The sequence below is a fragment of the Plutella xylostella genome, chromosome 23 (genome assembly GCF_932276165.1).
Source record: "Plutella xylostella chromosome 23, ilPluXylo3.1, whole genome shotgun sequence".
NCBI classification, from domain to species: domain Eukaryota; kingdom Metazoa; phylum Arthropoda; class Insecta; order Lepidoptera; family Plutellidae; genus Plutella; species Plutella xylostella.
This window is the reverse complement of record NC_064003.1, coordinates 559,048-581,564: the sequence shown is the minus strand read 5'-3', so window position 1 is coordinate 581,564 and position 22,517 is coordinate 559,048. Positions and strand designations below refer to the sequence as shown.

Genomic DNA, 22,517 nt, shown 5'->3' with positions numbered 1-22,517 from the left:
TATAGGATTATCGATTGAAAATGTGTCGATAGCGGTAAGACAACAGAATATAAGTAAAAGTTAAATAATAAAATAATGTATAAGTAGGCCGCCGTCGTCGTCAAATTCATAAATTATTCCTGTTGCGTTTGGATGATAAAAAAGGCTTACTTAAAGAAAAGGAAAGACGTTGGTAAGCCTTCCCGAAAATAATATAACTTTCACTTTTCTTTTCCCGGATTTGCGTAATAAATTATCATGGAGTGTGTCAAATCAAACGGTAATAAAATTGGGATTTTACAAGATTAATGTCCGTTAGGTGTGATTATGGTGAAATATAAAACGGGAATAGGTATTACTTCTAAAAAGATGTTAAGGAGTACGTAACTGTAAGTTGACCATTCCTATAGTTACCAACTAGGTAACTATAGTATGAATAACAAGTAAGCAAGGAAACTTAATAAATACGATTTGGACCCCAAGGTTGAGAGCGTTGTCAGCTAAGTGGTCGACCCGACTATCAGAAGTTCTCAAGCTGACTGAAGGCAACAGCAACCGGGTTAAAAGCACTGAAGCGCCCAGAAAACAACCAATTGAAATCGGTCAGCTATCCAATGGACGTTAACATACGAATGATCAGTTACGATTACTGAATCTAGCTCGATTACGGACACTTGAAAATGTCAATAGACTACGAAATCTCAAATAAGCAATCTCAAACTTTGCAAATAGCCAATCTCCATAAGACCAAAAGTACGATGTCCGAGTAATACAGAAAGTTTTTTGTCGACATCTTTTCTAATTAAAGCGAAGTCTTCAATTTATCTTCAAAATAATGGAAACGAAACATCTGTCTCCGTCCCTGCGGACCCGTTTCATGAAAGGACATCTCCAACTTTGCAAATAGGTATTATCTTTTAATAACACTTACAATAATTAACTTTATTACACTCGAAATTAATTAAATAAGTGGGTGTCACGATCGCGTCTCATCGCTTTCGCAATTTGTGTTATTCTGTGTAACTTCCAATTTGAATATTATTGTCGTTTACCTGTTATGATGGTGAGTTTTGGAATGTCTTAAAGTAAAATTAGTCGTTGACTTAAGTCATTAATTTTATATTCTATGCCAACCATGGTGTTAAATTAATTATAAGAAATGAAATGGGAGGAACAGTAACCGCTGCGCAAAATTGCGTCAAGGGCGTCGAACCTCTACAAAGTCTACATCATCTCAACACACTAAATATATCTTATGTTGAGAATTGCGATGATTTAATAACGAAGCATAATTAAACTTACTTAAAATTAATAAGCAGTTTTTTAAGTAAGGATAATCAATTCTAAAAAACGAACCTACTACAAATCGAAACCACTTAAAAAAGGAACGGAATTTAAAATAAACAATGGAATTCAAGAGCAATTGAAGCTAAAAGGCACGCGCAGTTAATTTCATAAAGTTTTCCACCTTCCATAGTTCTTTCCTTTTCACGAGTGGGAGCGCGCGTGATTCCTTCCAGCCAGCATTTCTATCTTATTTCCTCAGAACAAGTACTAAAGCACCCATTCTCTACCAGATATGCGACTTTATTCCTCTCTGATCTCTTTGGTGTCGTTAGCGAGCAACATGTTTTGAAAGGAAGCCTTGGTCGCGTGTCCAATATCGTATTGTGGGAAGAAAATACTATATTTTGTTTGAGGAAGTTATCCTTTTATAAACTTGCTATAATAGAAATGAAAATAGCATTTCAATTGCATGTCTCATTCGTTTCTTTACCAAATAATGCAAGCAAGAATAAATTAACCACATATGACAAGATTAAAATTCATGAGCTAAAGGGCTACACAGCATAATGAATACCTAGTCTGACCGTGGCAATATTTATGTAATGTTATAGCCAGAATAATAATAATATGATAACAATAAATTTTGATAGTCGATAAACAATAAATTACCGAATAAACACCGAGTGAGTCGTCACGCGCGAAGCAAAAAATACACACACGGAGTTAATGTCCCGAGCGGCGACAAAAAGTCGGGCTCGACTCTCCACTGTGTGGCAGCCATGTTGAAAAGTAGATATCGGCTGAATTTTTATTATTTAGGGCTGATTTTAATAGTGAGATTCGATTAATTTTCAGATACATGCATAGAATAATGCGGGCTCGGGTGTACCAACTGATGATAATTGAACAAAGAATAATTAATTGTTCAATAACACTCTAGCGAAAAGTGGGTGCAGCAATGCACCTCTGCCTACCCCGCAAGGGAGTACATTAGTACAAGGCGTGAGTGCGTGTGTTTAAAATTTTGTGCTCCTTGGGATATGGCAATATTATTGATTATTGTGAGGTTTGTGGGTAGGCCTAGCTACAAATTAAACTGAAAGTCACTTCTCCAAATAAAACTTTCACCGTATTAAATAACAGAGTTTTTTTACGAGATACAGTTACCAAAGACGAAGTTGGGTTGTTTAAAAATAATTGGAGACCTATCAGTCTTCCTCGTCCATTACCCGATGAGAGGGAAGTTTCCAGAAGATGAGATTTTTGTTAATGACTATCTTCTGAGGTTCTCAAAGGTTAAAAAGTTTATCTTGGAACATACTTACTGTTTAGTTACCTGCTAGGGAGGATTGAGTGATAGGCTCACCAGCTCAAGGACTTAAACTTCAAACTAGGGTAAATTAGGTGCAGAAATATTTCAGCTTAGTCGCATACCATAAGGTATGCTTATTACTTTAAGCCAAAGAAACATAAAAAGTATTAAGTGATAATCTTATAGTATAATTATCCATTTTGTAAAATGTATTATATGTATGTCATATTCAATTCAATATTTTTATTTTACATCACATATCCTAGTAGTAATAATGATAATTACTTGCCACTAACAATTTTGCCAGTAAAATTGATAAAACAAGTGGCAAATTTCAGTCTAAATCGTGAAAATCCACTGTAAGATGATCAGGTCCTTATTAATACCGGTAATTAATGAATTTGTATTTCTCGACAAAGATTGGAACTTCTACAAGATTGCTTTGTATTAACGATCCTTTCATGAAATTGAAAAGGCTTACAAATTAAAGTACCCCTTCCGCTATAAAATTTCTTAATCAACTGTGATGAATCTGTCACTTCCCTTTTATCATGAACGAAGCTAAAACGATTTTTATTTTTGTAGATAAATAAAAAGTGGAAAGAATACGATACGAGTATAATAAAAGAAAGTCTGGCTGTTTAAAAAATTTGCCACTGTGTCAATGATGAAAAACATACACAATTTGAAATTAAATTATATACTAAGAACAATTAAACTCAAGCACTGCAAGCCACGTGTGCAAAGATTTGCTAGAGATGTACAGTTCCCCAAAATTGATAATGCACATAGAAATCTTCGTCATTGTTCGGCAACGGTCGTATTCCCGAGCGTTAGAAAACTATTATGTATTTAGAGTGGTTAAGTGCATTTTCTTCATGAAATTTTAGTAGAATTATGTAATTGGTGCTAAAAGAGATAATTGATTTATCAGTAACGAAATTTGATTCGATAATTCATAATATTCCATAATATTAAAATTTACTTCGAAAATGTTACAGTAGGTACTTTTCAAGTGTCTTACTGAAGCTGATGTAAAGATGGATGAAAGAAGGTTTGAATAACACAAGGTTTATATTATAAGGAGAAATGGATTTCAAACACAGGTTTATATTAATTTTTTTAAATCTCAGTTCAAAAGTATTTACAGCACTGATTATTTCACATAAATAAAAATGTTTACATTAAAATCTCAGTTCAAAAGTATTTACAGCGCTGATCATTCACAATAATATTACAATTACAAACTTGGTCTTTTGGGTGTGGCTTTATTGGCAAAGTGAAGTCTATCAATGTGACGTATATTTTATTCTTAAATGTGCCTCATAATATGGCATCGTCAAAAATAATTAAAGTTGAAATTAAATTCACATTTGAAAAAAATAACAAGAACGATGTGTAATTGCAGCTCTTTATAATTCCACAAAAGTAATATTGATCTTGACCTTGAGACCCTTGACTGATCGGTGACAGCCACCGACCGCCCAAATTGTTTTCGATTATGTGTCACATGATATTGACTACTATTTCTTTCGAACAAGGATCAAAATGCAAGTGCTCTTACGATTCAATGATTCGGGTGTTTCCGGGAATACGACAGTTTGCGAAGATTTGCATGCGCATTATTAATATGGAAGAACTGTATCTTTATACCTGTCATGTCATCTGTAACATCATAATATTACAAACCTCTTTTTCGGCCGTAACTTTAATCCCGTACAGGACGATCTAATCAACGGATTTCTGTGCTCCATAGTGAGAATTGTTGTCGCTATCTACACGATAGAGGCGATAAAAATCACTAATGCACTTAGAGCACGATGCAGCTCCGCACTGGGACACAATGGTTGGAGCAAAATTAATTACCCATCGTATCTTTTGTTCAAGAGCGAGACAGCTTTGTTTGTAAGACTTTCATTAAATAGTGGTTGAAAGAAAACGGAATAAAACAACGCGGTGGAGGTACCGTTATTATAGAACCGTTGCGGAACGGAAATGTAATTATAGACATCGCTTTTGGAAATAACACATTTCTGCGTTATGTAAGTAAGGTATCTAAAATATTGCTAAGCTTTTTAAAAGGCAATTCTAAAAATATATAAATTTCCAAATTATTTAAACCCTTTAGTTACTTTTTTGAATAATCTATAAATAAAAACTCTATCACATTATCTTACTTTCATTCCTGTCTAAGTATATACATGAGTTTACAACAAAAACACAGTGCCGTTTGTTCTCAAAATATGAAACGTTAGAACTGAAGAAAATCAATTCATAGGTACACGGCGCCACTGATACAAACAAATATTTCCACTTGTTTTCCGTGGCGGCCGCGAGCCGTACATTCGAACAATTTCCTTTCCTGGCCAGATTTATCCTTATAGCAGACAGTTACGATTGCAGAGGAAATGGGGCTGACGCGATTTATTTGTTAGAATTTTACGTGTCACGGTATTACTGTCGAAACTCCTGATGAGATCGTAATGGGCCCGGTTTTACGGCCGCCGGTTTGACAGCTGCGCGAGACGAGACTGGCTTCGGCTGTGTTCAAATATTTATTTGGGGTCAATCCGCTGGTCCGGATTTAAACATGTATATTTTCATGAATTCGTCAGTCGTGATGTTTATGAATAAATTTCTGAAATAAAATATAGCGACGGAAAATGAAATCTGAAGTAGTGGAAATCTGAATTTCTCGACATAGCTGGCCCATGCTGGGGCTGTTTTTCAAAAGTAAAGACGTAAATTACTGGAGAAGAAATTAAATCAATAGGGTGATTCAGTATAAATATAGGTGCCTTAGAAAAACAAATGATTTTCGGGACTCTAGCGCTAGACTACAAAGATGCGGGAGCTTTCCAACGTGTATACATAGGTATACAATACATGCATAATTATGTATACCTACTGTATTCCTTATACTTATAGTAAGGTATATAGACAGACACCGGGGCTGAAATTTCTACTAAATATTCCTCTCAATTTAATGATACCGTATGACTCCTATACTACGTCGTAGATACATCCTACCTATAAGTTACTATAATCTGATTAATCTGTTTACTTGATGGAAATAATTTGCACTTAGTACATTCATTATGTGGGTGATTTCATAATGAATTAGGTAGATGCTGTAGATTTAATGAACATGCCAAATGTAGGAAATCGTAGTATTATTGGTATCATCATCATCATCATCAGCCAATAATCATCCACTGCTGGACATAGGCCTCTCCCAAGGAGCGCCACAACACTCGGTCCTCGGCCTTTGTTTACCTAGAAAAAATATGAAAAGTTTACCTATATCAAAAAGCATTTAAACGTGGAAGTGTAATATCATATCTTGTACCTTAGTTTGTCTATACATAATCTACAGAACCAATAAAATATACTTAACTAAAAACTGCCATGAAATCAGGACTAACACTTTACAAAATCAATTCAATTGTTTGTCTGAAAACCATTTCCAACAATATAATCGTTTGAACACGATATCGCCTGCTATGCTATAAACATTAAACTTGTTATGAGTCTTATGTCGTAGGCTGTAAGAGTTAAGCTGGCCTGCTGGTGCTATATACAGGGCGTCTTCAACTGTACCGACATCGCTCGGTCGCGTCTCATTGACTCGGTCGGTTTATTCGGATGATGGCACCCGAAAAAGATTTTCACTCCTTAATGTTTATTTTTTGTATCATTTCATGGGTCGAAGAATAACGAATTATATTATTATTTTTATCAATCCATGAAAATCTCATGATGAGATGTTGGTAACACAGACTTAAAATTGCCTGTTTACATATTGGAGGTATCAATAAATGTATAGTTTATGATCTTATAACCGTACCTACGTACGTAGGTATGCTAAGCTAGGGACCGTCTTATGTCCAGCACTGGACAAATATTGGCTAATGATGACGATGCTAGGTTAGCTAACAGATCATTTGTTACATAGATAAGGTATATAAGAACTATTATTTACTGTATGTATATTTTCGAATCCCAGACGCAATGCTCCACATAACAATTCATTGAGCCCAACTTACCAGAAAACTTAGTTACGACCGAAAATGCCCAATAAAAAATTATGTCACTTTCGGCGACCACTAATATCTATAACAAGATTTATGTGGCTATCCTCTTTAGGGCATCTTGGCCAAGTAATATATTATTTCCCTAAAAAAACTTAGTTGACTGCGAAAAAGGATATCTCTGAAGGCGTTTTTAGGTCGTAGATATGTTCTAGTTGGCTAGAAACAGAATGTGTTTGGCTTTCCAGCCAAGTCTATGAGAGCAGCACGCCCCGTCGAGACTTTTATACCCTGTGTTGCACAGTGGGGGACTTACTGAGTATAACGATTTCAACTGTATACAGTACTTAATTCCTTCGTCGTAAGAGTCAATTTCAACTGCCAATGTTGCATTTACACAAACAGTTGAGTATCACGGGAAACGGAAATTATTTTGTAGGTTTTTTTCTCATTATTATATTTTCTACGTTCTTGTTTATTGGGTTGTTTTCATTTGCTTACTTTCTTCCTTTATTTTTGTAGTTTATGTTAACAGTTATTGTGCGGATTGCTTTTAAATATTTAAAAGGTTTGTAGAGAGGAAAAATTATATCAAGTGGCAATCTATACATATAAGTGGGTAAAAGTTCTTTTTTGACTAAAAATACTGCAAAATGAAGTAGGATTGTGAATGAAATTATTAATAATCTACATATTAGAAATACCCATAAAACAGATGACAAAACTTTGTAACAGTTTTATTATACAGCCCTTAACGAGCCAATTTTCTAAAGCCCTATAAAACAATAACAATGGCCGTAAAATCGCAAGTTACGGAGTTAGGAAATAGCCTGCATCTTTGAATCTTTGTTAGAAGCCACTTGCAGAAGGCTGCCTGCACTAGTGTTGCCGTTTGATTAGTCCACTATCGGTACGATAGCCTCTCGATAATTGAAGGAATTTTGATAGTTCGATAGTCTTTCGATAGTTGTGTTACTATTATTATGAAACAGTAAGGCTGTGAAACAATTGAAATTAATTTCTTAGATTCTATTTATATTACTTTATTACTGAAAACCAATAGCATTGCAGCAAGTGCTATACGAGAGTGTGCAACAAGGGTAAGCTGCAAAATGGGGTTAATTCTGAAAAACGTTAGGTCTACGACATTTGAACGTAAATGAAAAAAAAGTTCCCTTCCTTAGAAACTTTGTTGGTTACGATACTTTTTACCCACTATGGACAACCAAAAAAATTCTTTTCGCGTATTTTCAAAAAGTACAAACGTTATTTATAATGACCGCCACGTTGTTCAGTCATTCTCTTTCGGCTTTGTACATTTGTCTGTGTATCGATCGGGCACATGGTATGGGGTAGATTCTATTCTATTTTCTGTGAGGGTGTAAGTACCTGCAGCTGGCTCTCTCGAGTGGAACCCACCACGCTGGTCCACTGCGGGTTGGTGGGTTCACATATCTAGATGTGCTAGATCTAGACATGCAGGTTTCCTCACGATGTATTCCTTCACTGTAAGAGCGATGGTATACATTGACATGGTACTTAAGTTAAAACAACTCATTGGTACATGTCAGCGCCGGGATTCGAACCCGCATGTCTGGCGTGAGAAGCGGGCGCTTACCCGACTGAGCTACCACCGCTCAGGGGTAGAACTATCGATAGTTCGTTCGATCGGTTCCGTCACATCACTACTGGACGGCGGTCATGTTCGGTTCATAACAAGGTAATAAAAGGAAGTTTGCAAACGAGGAGCGGATTCGTTTGGTCAGCGCGGGCAAGACATCGATCCATTGTGGCTGCTCGCTGTTAAGTATACTTTGAGCTGGAGAAAACCTTCCTTAAACATATTGGATGTGCTTACGATGAATGATAAAGGATAATTTAGTAATTTGTTGATATAATTACATAATGCTTCTAACTGGCCGCATTTAATTCAATAAAATACTTTTTCCTTGCTTTTTATAATAATTCAAAATAGGTACCTACTGACCTTTTGATAAATATACCTAATTATTTACTTACATATTTTTTTCAACTTAAATATTATTTCACGCAAAAACAGTGTTGTATGTTTGATAGACCGAAAAAGAAGTTATGTACAACACCCCTCCTTTACCGATGTGGGTTAAAAATGCAAACTCTGATTCCTGTATTGGAATGACGAAGTCAATCATACACAGAGACAGCAGCTGACAAATTGCCTCTTGACTCGCGGCGGCGCACAGTGGGGTGAATAACGGCTATCGTACACATTTTCATTAAATTACATTTTAAAGTAACTAGGTTTTTTTTTCATGGATATACTTTACTTAGGTTTTAGAACGTACAATAAATAAAAGAGAAATACTTACTAGAAAAAATTACAAATAAGGAGAAAAATATGCATTTGGATTAAATGAATGCGATAGCGCAAAATTGCACTTTTTTTCCTTAACCTCTAGATTTACAAAAAAAAAATGTGAAAAAAGTGAAATGTCTGTGAAAGCCGATATTCAGCCCACTGTGCGGCGAGCGGGCCGTCATCATCCATCACGCTGGCGACGGGTCCATTCAATCGGTGGACAGATTGTACAGTTTTGTTTATAGCAAAAACACTTATTTTATTGCTTTTGGTAAAAAAAAATATATAGCTGAAGCAAAAGGAAATGGTGATTTTAATAGCTATTAGGACCTTTGACTATTTAGTAGCAAGAAAACTTAATAAATTAAATAATTTGAAGTCTATGGCCTAGCTATTCCGTAAATGGGAAATCTACATAAGCCAGCATAAACTAAGATTTAAATCCTAATCAACGACGATTACGGAAATTTTGCCAATCACAGCTCCGCATGTCAAAGTTAACTTGGTGTTCTCAAGTGTGAAAACGACAGTCTATTTCCCAAGCATCATATTATTTTATGGAGTCAGAAGCAGAGGAAAACAAAATTAAGTGAGTTTTCAAAATATGTTCTTAAAATAACTGTGCTGAATTGTTTTCCAATCAAAAGCATTTGGAAGACACGGAAATATGTAAAGAATTTTCGGAGATTTCGTCTAAAATCCCCATTACGAGAGTTTAGCAGATTGGAAGGGAGGGTACGGGTGAAATGGCGCGAAGGTATTTTTTTCAATTTCCTTCTCTGTACTTCGTTAATCTTGGAGATAACAAACGACTGTGCGCGGTGACTCTGCAGGGGGCACGGATTGCTTCACGTAGTTTCAGCTATTCTTAGTACAACATTAAAGATGTTTATAAACACTGTGTTGTACCTATTTACATCTTGTGAGTTATTTTTGTAACGTTGAAAAGTGTAGCTAGTGTTATAGCAGTTGTTGCTGGGTTCTAATGTGGTCTAATAGATTTGTAAAACGCGATTTTAGTTGGTAATATAATATTCTAATACGTCATCAATGATAGCTTTTTCCGTTTAGGAGTATTTGGTGTTCTTCTATTCTTCATAGTATTCTATTTTGAGAGGGGGCAAAGTTCCTGTACGTGGCTCTCTCGAGTGGAACCTTTGTACATATCCTCTTAATTTCATCTCAGCCAGCCTAGCTCCCGAGTAAACTGGAGCAGCAAGCCTGGGTGTTGCAATAGTTGAGATAGGCGCTCTGTTGGTCCAAGAATAGATGATCTCCTTTCTGTTTTAGATGGACAAGCTAACTGAATAATTGTGTTGAACCGTATCATCCACATCCTTACATATCCTAAATATGGGACATATATTACATATCCCACATTACCTATGGTATATAAGTTTTAATTTACGCAAAAATTACCTGTTATTAATTTGGATCTATGCCACTGGAACTTTTTCATTGTTCATAAGTGTAATATTAAAGTGTATCCCTGGGTGCTTTTATTAAACAGCAACCTTATCCTCTAGCACTTATTCTGGCCATACCCATAAAACCTTCCGTCGTAAAATCTAGTTTTCATATCGACGCGGTAGGTATAAAAGTATAACTGCTTTCCTTTTTTTCCCTTTTTCAACATAAAAAGATCGGCCTTTGGCCCTTCGCTTTTTCACTTTAATAGCTCTTGTGTCCAGATTTAGTTGGGTTGAGCTTGAGAGCTTCGAATATAATCTACATACATACATTTTCTATGGGTAATGTGTTAGTGCATTTGTTATTATGAGTATGTATATAATATATCCTATAAGTATAACTGTGTGGAAAAATATATTCCGTATGATTGAAGCCACAAATCAAGCCTTTGTAAAAGTAACATTTTCTTTTCTAAAACTACTAACTCGAGATAGATAAAGAATGGAAATAAATTACATGCAAACTGGGCGAGCAACTAGAATCGCACAAAATCACATCCGGAAAAACATTAAATTCCAAGCATTTCCATGGTAAAGAATGTCGCTGCATTACCCTCCTGAAGCACAAGTCTGCTAATAAATGGGGTATCAATAGAGTGTCATCAACATTTCAAACTCATTTTATCACCTATTTTATAGTTCAGTTACTGTGATGTTCATTAAAATTCATTTTAATTGACTTCTGAATTAAATTGTGTCGTGCCTAGAGGTGGAAGCTAAAAAGCTAAAGGTTTACTTTTCGTAACTGACACTCACTGTGAAGGCAATTTACACAGGCATATTATTATGACATATTTAGGGAACACATATTTAACTCTTTCGAACATTGTAATTACACGTGTATCATTTCGGTGCATCCGGGACAGTTAATTATAAAACTATAGGTACATACACTCTAAAAACGAATGCTTGAGAATTAGCCACCACACTCTACGAGCTCTAGTGTGTCCTCTATCGCGCAAAGATGATCACGGTCGTTCTGCAAGCGTTGTTTAGCAGAACCGGGCCCACTGACGTGATGCGTGGTGATGTGTGCCCCGCATTATGTGTTCCACACAAAGGAGAAGCCACACTCAGATGAGTCCCCGCGAGGTAAATGTTGTTCCAGTTCACGAAATACTAATCACTTTGTGGGTTATGTTTTAAATTTTTCTTTCATTTAAATTATTTTTGAAATATTTCTTCTTTTTTTACATCTATCATAAGTATTTGTTACTTGTTTAATTATTTTTTGCACAAAATATAAAAAGGAATAGGGACTAAGTTGTTTAGATTATGATGAGAATCGTCAATATTTCGCCAAATTATTACTGCCCTGCTGGGGAGAATGTATGTAAAATGTATGTGTCATTTAAAATACCCTTGTCTTTCAGGTTTCAGTATGATTTTCAGCAGTTACCTATACATTAATTTATTTTAATTTCAGTATTGTTTGCGCTTTATAAAAATTTGGTCAGTAAGTACTGCCTGAAGAAAAGAGATGTCCTGCTCCTGCCTGACTGAAAAAACCACCCTATGTAGCTATCAAACGACCACCACTTCATTTTGCGTTGTAATTTGTCTTCGCCTTCGATCGTCATTTCTCTTCTCTCGACATGTATGGACATGCTACGTGTAGACTCCGCGTGGCATACCAAGTAATGGCCCTAAATGGATTCCACTTTGTGCAAACGCTCGCTTAGTTCCACAGATAGATGTGTCAAGGAAATGGGGCTATCATTGCTGCCTTTGAATAATTAGCTTATGGGGATAGCTTGGTTTTGTTACAATTAGGTACATCTTAGCTAGCTAGTAAGGTAGTCATACTGAAAATATTTTATTGAACGGAGTTTAAGCAGCAAAATCTAACTTAAACGAATTAATATGTTCAGTAAATAAGCTTGAATACGGCTAATGGACAAAATTTCACTGAATTATCATCGACCAAGAATAGCAATGAAATTGTAGAGTCGTTGTCAACTTGTTTAAACGACACACATAAAACAGAGCAGCTGCGAATTACGTACTAATTAAAAGTACTGGATGTGTACACATTCTGAGTAAGGTGTATCCGGGAGATGTTTGCCAAATGTCGCTTATGTTTTACTTATCTTGCCAACTCTGCGACAGACCCACCGCCTTATGTCTAATTAAATTAAAATAAGGTTGAACGCAGGCTCTTACTTTATTATTTAATTAATTGGGCTTACGCTCTTGCAGTACAAATAATAATGCCACAGTGCCTTACAAGGTTTAATAATCTAGACTAGTAGGTCACTAGACCTGTGTAAAAATATGAAAATGAATATCTATACCGTGACAGAAACTACACTACCTACTGTAAATTATACAATTCTTAATGCGTTTGTTATCAAAAATTTGGTTCGTAAGTAGAGCTTGCTTTTTATTTTAGGCCTCCTTCAGCGTTACTTCAGAGCTTTTGGAGAAACTAATGCTTATCTCTACATAATATTATGTATACCATCCTCGGTTGTTACATAAATTTGCATTGTCCTTTAGATGCCTATATTGCCTACCAATATGAATATTTTTTTACAAAATACACACCATATGTCTCCAAGTCGAAAGCAAGTGTAGAATAATAAATCAAACAGCGTACCTTCAGCACTCCCATCAGTATTCTTGAGATATGTAAATGTTCGCTCATTGATTTTATATCAGGTGAGTCTTTTTGCATCTGCTGTTTTTTGCTATTCGTATGTTTCTAAAGTTTCGTTTTTACTGAATATTTGATTACGAAGAAAGAGTAAATCAATCATGCTCTAAGTAGAAGAGAAAAATTCCTACAAAAATTTGTCTGAGCATCTACAGAAACGAAAGTTAATTTTGCTGACTTCACTTTTGGGTTTTGATAAAGTTGCATTCGGTGCTCAAGGTCACTTTGATAATTTAGGTCAACATCAAAACAAGTCTGCCAACAATCAGAATTACCAAAATAGATATATCGTGTGCCAGTATGCACCATAAATTCGTATACACCGGCAGTTTATACCTAACTTCGTTTAAATTTTTTCGTAATGTTTTACTGAATCAACTTTTACGTAAAATTCATAGCATTCTGCCTTAGTTTTATCCTGATTGTGGCTGGAAGCATTTATACTAACACCTTTACTGGAAAACCTCGGTGGGTAGGTATATCCCTGAAATTATGCGCAAATTCCACCATAAATGGGGTTCAAGTTTGTTTATTTAGGGCGGAGGCACTCAAGGCACTGGTTTACTGTGTGAGGGACGATCAAAGTGTCTCAATATATGGCAGTTACTTAGAGGGTCGAAAAACTTACATGAAAGGTTAGGTAGGTACTTTTAGATCTGGCTTTATTATTCTTACCCGATTCGGATGCGTTGGTATAACAAAATATATATTATTATGCTTTAAATAATTTAGGTAATCAGAGGATACCAAAATAGGTTTACAGGTTTGAAAAGTGATCTCTGCTTAATGTGGACTTCGTTAGTGATTTATTCACTTTCATGATTGGTTTTATGTATGTTATTAAGGATCAAAATCGTTGTCTAACTAAAAGTTTACCCGTTTTTTCTTATCCTTAACAGACCGACTCCTGTCGAATAATGCCACAGAACATAACACTACTATTTCTTACTTAAGCCACGGATGAAAGGTAGTTAATCCATTCTTCATACAGTTATCTCGCTGCCACCTCGCATGCTCCATCTAGTTTTATCTTCAGTAAAAGCCACTAGGATTCCATTAGGCAGCGCATTAAGCTGTAGCCAAACCTACTTCCTTTGTAGCGCGACTGTAAACCATTTTAATGGGATAAATGTAAAATTTGATAGAATTTAGTTTACGATGTGACAACAATAAATAGGCAAATATAACCGCTTACCTTTGCTTTTAATTTGCTTTTTTTAAAATTAAAAACTGAAATAAATATAAATATTTATTGACTAATAACAATAACTGAAAAAAAAGTTTTGTTATGTTGTGATGAAAATATTGCCTGAAATCTTGTAAGCAAGTGTGTTTCTGTTTATGACCTTACCAACTTTCCATTTCATTTTTCCAAACCCTCCAAGAAAAACAATATTTTACAACTCCGAGATAGCAAATGTGATTCGAAGTAACTCACTGTGTAAACAGGATGTCTATGTAAAAATATTTATGTGTTTGGAATACTTATTCTTTTGGCAATTCTTTTCTTTTCGCATCAGAACTTTTTTGTATTCCAATCGCATCATAAAGTAATGTACAGAGACAGACTTTGTTAAAAACTTTTACCGATACCGAAGTGAACTGAACATACGGTCTACGAGAACGTCGCAAATAAATTATTTTCTATTTCGTTTTCCGTAAGAAGAGAACTTTATCAGTGACCTTCACAGGATAACACACCGAGAAATGTGTTATATATATAATTTTGATAAGGTGTGTTCCACTATGGGACGGCAATAGCAAGTGTTTTTTTATTGCTCGTGCCTCTCGTGAGTATAATTTAATGTCAATTTAAAATTTAATCCAATCGAGCAAACCTAAGCTTATGCAGATAATTATATTTCACGTAAGATGAAAAGCCAGTCCTGATTTTTACTTAAAACTTTATATCTTCAAGGTTTAATTTTCAAAAGGAAAATTCATAATTGCGTTCACCAGCAATTTCAGGCGAAGTTTCGTTTTTTAATATAAATTTTATGAATCTTTAGGTGCTGCGTATATTATTTTTCAATGTGTGCTTTTGAGATTTAATGTTAGAAGGTATGGCGTTGGTTGAAGCTATATTTTTTTGAGTAGGTACAAGATAATTATGGCATACTGTTTAGTACATAATGTATTGTTTAATACACGGGGCAGTTGATGGTCTCGCTGTCGTTTCCGCCGAGGGGCCCAGGATCAATTACTTACTGGCAGATTTTGATATTTCTTAAAATGACGATGTGATGACGATATTTACTCCTGGCTTGTTGCAGTCCCAATGTAGTATGTTTACAAGACATATGTGTTATGCCAGTAAAGTGTCGGAGACAGTTACACAGACAATGCCGTGACGTCACACGTCGCCGACAATGCGGCTTCCTGATATTAGTGATTGACATTCATTACTACCTATAGTGCCACAAACTTATCTGTTCCGGTGACAGCGAACTAAATTGATCCATATCTCATTACAGTGCCACAAACTTATCTGTTCCGGTGAGAGCTCACGTAAATGTCTAATATTTCTTGATTTATAAGATTTTAAGTTTGCCCGTAGTGGTAATTCACCCTTGCGGTTTTAATAAACCCATCTAATCTATATGAGTATATAATTCATGGGTAAGTTATGAGATATGAATCAATTTAGTTCGGTCTCACCGGAACAGATAAGTTTGTCGCACTATACTTACTAATGAATTGTATATTTTAAAATATTAGATGGGTTTATTAACACCGCAAGAGCGAAATAACAATACGAGCAAACTTAAAATCTTATAGAATTAAGAAATATTAGAGATTTATTTGAGCTGTCACCGGAACAGATAAGTTTGTGGCACTATACTATCTATCATCTACCTGCATACCGGTAAGTATAGATATCTAGATCTGAATATAGATCCTCTTATATAGGCGGGCTAGCTAGAGTCCAGTGGGTTGGATAGGTACCGATAAATCAATAGATAAGCAATGCAAACTTAACAGTAATGAATCTATTGAGGCGGGAAGGTTGGGTGATGGGTGGTTGAACCATCCCAGGATTTTTATTATTTTCAAGTGCCGAGAGCTGCAATAATTGTAAACTTCAGTTCAAATCCGTTTTAGTTCAGTCATTTAAAGAACATTATTTCAAATTTTATCAATGATTGACCCGACAGCCGGAACCTTAACTTCGTTGGCCGAAGCTCTTACCCATAACCAATACAGCTCTACTTCACTTAGCCGTAATAACAATCGAATTTCATTACCATAACTTTAATTACAGAACACACTAGGTATATTCCCTAAAGTGAATTGAGGATAGTGAAGCAAATAATCATATCGTCATCACACAACACCTATCGCTCAAATGTTTGCCTTAAGACGCTCAAGATACGAGCTTTTGAATACCCAAAGACATCGAAATCCACTTGGAAATTTACCGCCTGTACTAAGCAAGCATATGTACGGTGGTCCCGAATAATAATATCAATTAAGACGACTGAGGACCCTGATTGCTAATTCTCACGGCCTGTGTCCCGCGACCCAAACAAGGGTTTCATTAGTAACACTGCCTTTATTATCATCGAGAAGATCTAGGTATATTAAATTGCCATTGTTAAGTTTTTTTTTTGATACTTTTCATGGTTTTTGGGCATCGAATACTACTGTATAGTATGTATAGTTTAGTTTATCAAACTTTTGCAGTAAGATTCGATGTGGAAATCAGATAAGTCTGTTGTTCAGAATGACCCTAGAGTCATCCCCTTCCGACTGACTCTTTACCACTTTATACCACTTTTGCTGCACCCTGCACAATTATTTGTGTATGCACAAACAATTAGGTATTATCCAATACAAAAAGGCACAAGTACCTACCTATACCTACTCATTGAATTCAATTCATCTGCGTAATCTCAATAAAATGATGAAAAAATAACGTATGAAAAAAAATATTAATGAAATAAGCGAGCAAGAGCTCTAAACGCCTGAAGTTGCTCACAAATTACGGATTACGGACATTTGGCGCGGAACGATCCATTTTGACACCTATTACCGGGGAGCAAGTTCTGCTAAGCACAAATTTGGCATTCTGGGCACGAACCGTCATGTTCGCCGCAAGCGGAATGGCACCTTCACATTGACGTTTTAAATCATGATTTCCCATTCGGGACACGGGGAATAGTAGAAATGGATTGTGTTTTGCGTTGACACGTGTAGAGAGTTTGTGTGCTAATGTACCTGTACGAATGATAAGACGAACTTTAGCTGGGCCGTTAATTAAAGATTTATGTACCTAAACCACGACGGCGCCTATATACTCGTCTCATTAAAACATAAAAAGGATATCTGTATCGCTGAAGTAAATTCAGAGATTACTTCCTTAAAACTTTTTCTCAATAACTTAGTTTAAATTCTACGTGAATCTAGGGACTGACTTCTCAGAGGCGTCACATTTCATCAAGTGATATAAATACGTGAGACGTGAGACATCTCTTTAATAGCTCGTCAGTATAGGCTTTCCCTTATTGGGAATGTATTGATTTTGGCACTCCATCCATCGGCACCCGAGCCGGCTCATTACTGTGTCATCTCGGAGGGAAGGAGGGAAATCAACTCCTCAATTGGAATATCTTTTAAATCGCTGTATTGTGTGTGAAATTGGCTTTTATTTTCATTCGTCCTTTAACGGGAATTGGGTAATAGAAAACTCCATTAAACCGTTTATGGGCCTTTAGACAAAAGTAATAGAGAATTGGGATTGCAACGAAAAGCAAAGCTTTGAAAAACTATTCGGGATAGAAACAGAAAAGTAGAACTAATGTACCGATTATTTTATAGCAGCTACCAACACATGTTCTATTGATAAAACGTAAAAAGTATGTTTATGTACGATTATTAATGTCTTCTATCACTCATTAAACAGTATATATTACAATAATAATGAAAACACTTTCTCAGCTTACTTATCACTTTTGTTAACAGAACTTTTACGTGTAAATGCGCCTTTATAGGATTTAATAATCGATTTTCAATATGTTTCTGAAGAATGTGGCGTTCCCAGATATTAGAAATAACGTTATTACCACCGTGCTACGTGACTGGTGTTATACACTCAATATCTCCTGCGTCTCACATGTTTCATGGTGTGTGACTCTCGAAATTTTTGTACGCCCCTTGGGTAGTTTGGATAGCTTGAACCTTCACTATAAATAAGATCCTGTATTCTAAATGTAACCTGTGCTTTTGACAAATAAATTTATTTTGATTTTGATTTGATTTGACTTCAACCACGAATCAAATGTAGAGTGTTATGTTTACAGATGGATTACGAGTCTACTGTTATTATGACAAGTGCAGCGATCACAGGATTCGATACTATTTTCGAATCTTATCAGAGGAGGTTTTCTTTAGAGTTATTAAATATTTAAATTAAATTCGTTCTAATTTTTGCCTTTTATGATAATGATATAAACAGGACATTAAGTGTATGATTCAGGTAATTTTATAAATGAGCTTTGAAAATTTTATTTTTTGTTCTACTAATATTATGTAGGTATACAATCCCTTTATAGGTATACGTTTAGAAACATAGCATAATAAGAACATACAAATGACGAATAAATCGAATGTAGAAGATTGCCGGAAAAGGGAATAATACCGAAAATAGGAAGATATATAATATGTATGTAAAACACGACGGCATAATACATTTTCTCATGCTGATATGATTATCGGAGCTATAGGGGAATACGCTGCATATTTTGGTTCGTACTCACCCTTATATTGCTTCCTTATATCTTTAGACGGGGTGTCGACATGAATCTATAAATATTATGTAATATTATTTGTATGAGTACTGCAGTGTTTCGTGACAGCGTAGCCACACGTTCAACTGATGTTTAGACCTTAAATCTGTCTGTGCTTCTGAAACTATCCTGAAAACGAATTTAGCTTTTACTGAAACCCCTGAAAAATGTGTTTTTATTCATAAATAATCAACACAGATCTGCACTACTGGATCTAAATCTAAGGTATTCCGATTGTTCTTGTTCTTAGAATTTCAGGAACCAAATCACCGTAGTGAGAAAATTAAGCCAGTTATATCAAATTGTCAGTCGTTGACTACCTACCCTGCCTGGGTACGCTGAAATTATGAAAAGGTACAGTTCATACCTCCATAGTAAAGAAGCAGAGTGATAAACTACACCACTAAAACTGTATAGGTACACATGAGTACACAAAGTGTTGACGAAGATCGATAAAGATCGTGTAACGTAATATGTGTGCACATATTGTTCGAGGCGGCAAGAATATTGTTTTCTTAAGTAAGCTGTCGAGCCACTTGTATTAAACTCTGTACACAGGCTTACAGTCTGACTATATCCAATATATTAAGCTTTCGATCTTTAATAAAATTTATTAAACAAGCAGTTAGTACCTACCAAGAGTTTTTATTTTGATTTCTCGGAAGATGTTCTTTTATTTTAACCTGACTGGACTCATCCGATATAGGTAATGAGGGTCACAAGATATCTAAGTCCGATTTGATATTTTTACATGGTGTTTCAGACCAATAAAATTTTATGTAATTTTCATTTCCTATTCCATTTCAACGTGGTTATATCCTTACCAATTCACTAACCCACAGCAGTTTAGCACGGTCGATTACGCAGAGAACCCCCCACTAATGGTTAAATCCTGCTTATATTCCGATTTCCAGCAAAAGTTCAGAATCACTACAACATTAAAGGGCCTGTAACCGTAAATATTTAAGGCCCAAAGTCCTTTTAACCACTATTCCGCGTTTTGTCATTAGCCATAACATACGGTCATATTTTATGCATGAACCACCTCTAGTTGGGTAAAATAGAATTTTGCATATCGAAAGCTCGCTAAGCGTACGTGGATTTTGTATCGCTCTTAATTCTTGTGTTGTAAAAGGGAGTTTTGAACTGCAAGTCTGCAATCGTTGTGTTTAGTTCGTTGTTACTGTACTTTAGTAAACTATGCGTGGTTTCGGACCATCTCTGTATTGGACTGAACTTTCTGAGTTCAATTATTTTTATACACGCATATTTAGTAAGAGTTGTCTATTGGAGTAAACGATTAGCTTAAAGTTAGGCTGAGGCCCGTGTGGAACAGCTTTATGTTAAAATTGACTCTTCCATCCAAAGGTTGTCTGGTAGAGATTGCTTTAAGCAATAAGACCGGCTTTTTTTACTATTTTATATATAAGTTGTGATATTGTAATGTTTTCTTTAATGGTGCAAAATAAAGAGTATTCTATTCTAAATCGCATATTTTATGAACTAAACATTAATTGACAGCATTTATACATAAATATCGCACATTTTACTGCTGTAATTGGTCCAGAAAATCAACCAATCACAAAGCGCGCTACTGCAAAAGCTTGCGCCATAGCAATTTAGCGCTTTTGTAGCTTATCAGTACTGCAGTTACGTCAGTATATCTCACATTTTTAAAGTTGGGCAAAGATAAGGCAAACGTTACATTGCGACCAGAATATAAACGTACAGTTACATCGTATGAACTTGTAGCGGTCTGTCTCACATTATGGCACAAGCCTGGCTTCGGGCCAAACTAATCGACTAGCCCATGATACTGCATTGATTATGGTAGCTTCATGGGATGATTTTAGATAGCAAGATTGAAAAAACCATACTAAAAAATTACATAGTCAATGAGTAACATAATAATAGCTAAAAACCAAAACGGTAGGTTTATTGTCCAGTTTCTCACTTGAGAATTTCAAGTAAAACTCTGTATGAGTGGCTCATACACTCTGGATTGGATGAATCGCCAACTTGTATGGTGGTAGGTATTAGATAGAATCCCTACATATTCAGTCTTTAATATTTCCGTGCCTATAATAATAATACACAAAATTAAATTACACTATACGACGAAATTATAATTATCAATACTGTTATATTCCAATCAAGGCAAAAAAAGTCTTTACCTAAGCTGTATAAATCCTGTTAACTTACCTACTCATGAGTTATGGGGTTTCGTAATCACAGATTAGAGTCGCTCATTAGCATATTTTAACGAAGGAACTCGGGGTGAAGCCAGCTCCCGAATCAGATTTATTTGACAGTTTAATTGACTAACTTGAGACATTACCTACTGTTTTGGGGACGAATCTAATAATATTTTACGAAAGGTAGTCTAATATTCTTGTCACTGAAATATTTATTTAAATACAGTACCTACCCATAGACAATTTTTGCTTAAAAGTAGTATCCAAAAGCCGAGTTGTCGAATAAAAGTGTGGTTTACTAATGAATTTTACTTAATTTGGTAGGTGATTTTTCAACTATAAAAAAATAAAACAACTTATCAAAAATTACAGAAATATCATAAAACGTGTTAATGTAACATACATACATACATATTACATATAATATAATAAAAAATATATTATATAAAATATATAAAATATAAAATATATTATATTATAATGTAGTAGGTACCTACCTATAAAAAACCCACTGACCGACACTGTGGCTGCGAGGTTTGATCAAGTGCCTCCTCTTATCTTTGGCTCCGGCACTCTCTGCACTTATTCCAGTCAGCTTATTGTGACAAGGTCCTACGACATCTTCAGATTTATAGAGCTTAATGCCTTGCCAAAATTCGCATCGACTAGCTTTGTGATGCGTAATTTTTGAAACGGATATTATTTTACAAATGTTTTATGCGTGTTTCGTCGCTCTTTAAAAAATTATTTAATTCATAATATTTCCATGGTTTAGTGTTAGCCACGTGTTAGTCTATTTTACTCACTATCGCTAAGTAACAAAGTTAGGTAAATTAAGGGTTTCTACAGCTAAAAATTGCAAGTTTAAATAACTCTAACTACCGATATCGATATAAAATTAAAAACCGACTTCAAAAAACCACTAAAATGTAAGAAATAATTTAAGGTTAACACCAATTCTATGTGAAAGTACCTATATATAAATTATTTCTTACATTTTAGTGGTTTTTTGAAGTCGGTTTTAATTTTATTTTTAATTTTTATTTTATTTTATTCTTAATAAAAAAGGTCAATCAAAAGTAAGATACAAATAAGCCCTACCAGTCAATACGAATCATTCAAGCCTAAACACGAGGTAGTTGCTATATACTGTTGAGGAGTTCCCTTGACTGCCTTCCGTATCCATCATCAGATCAGCTCAAGGTCACCATCATATTTTTTTGTTTTAAGAATAAGAACTATATTTACGTTCTAAATTTCATTAGAATCGGTTAATAGGTGCCGAAAATAGAAGTTCATACCCTGTTTTTACCCCTTTACCCACCCTTGGGGGAGAAGTAAAATTCTGAAAAAATTGGGACCACGTGGGAGCTGAATCCAATACATCAAAAAAAGAATTTTCAAAATCGGTCCATAAACGGCGGAGTAATCGGTGAACATACATAAAAAAACATAAAAAAAGAT

General features: G+C 35.2%; 1 protein-coding gene across 1 annotated transcript in view; it reads right to left on the bottom strand.

Annotated features, from left to right (window-relative positions):
• Positions 1–22,517, bottom strand: part of LOC119692544 (trace amine-associated receptor 1) — a 41,248-nt gene that overhangs the window by 6,517 nt on the left and 12,214 nt on the right. The window lies entirely within an intron of this gene.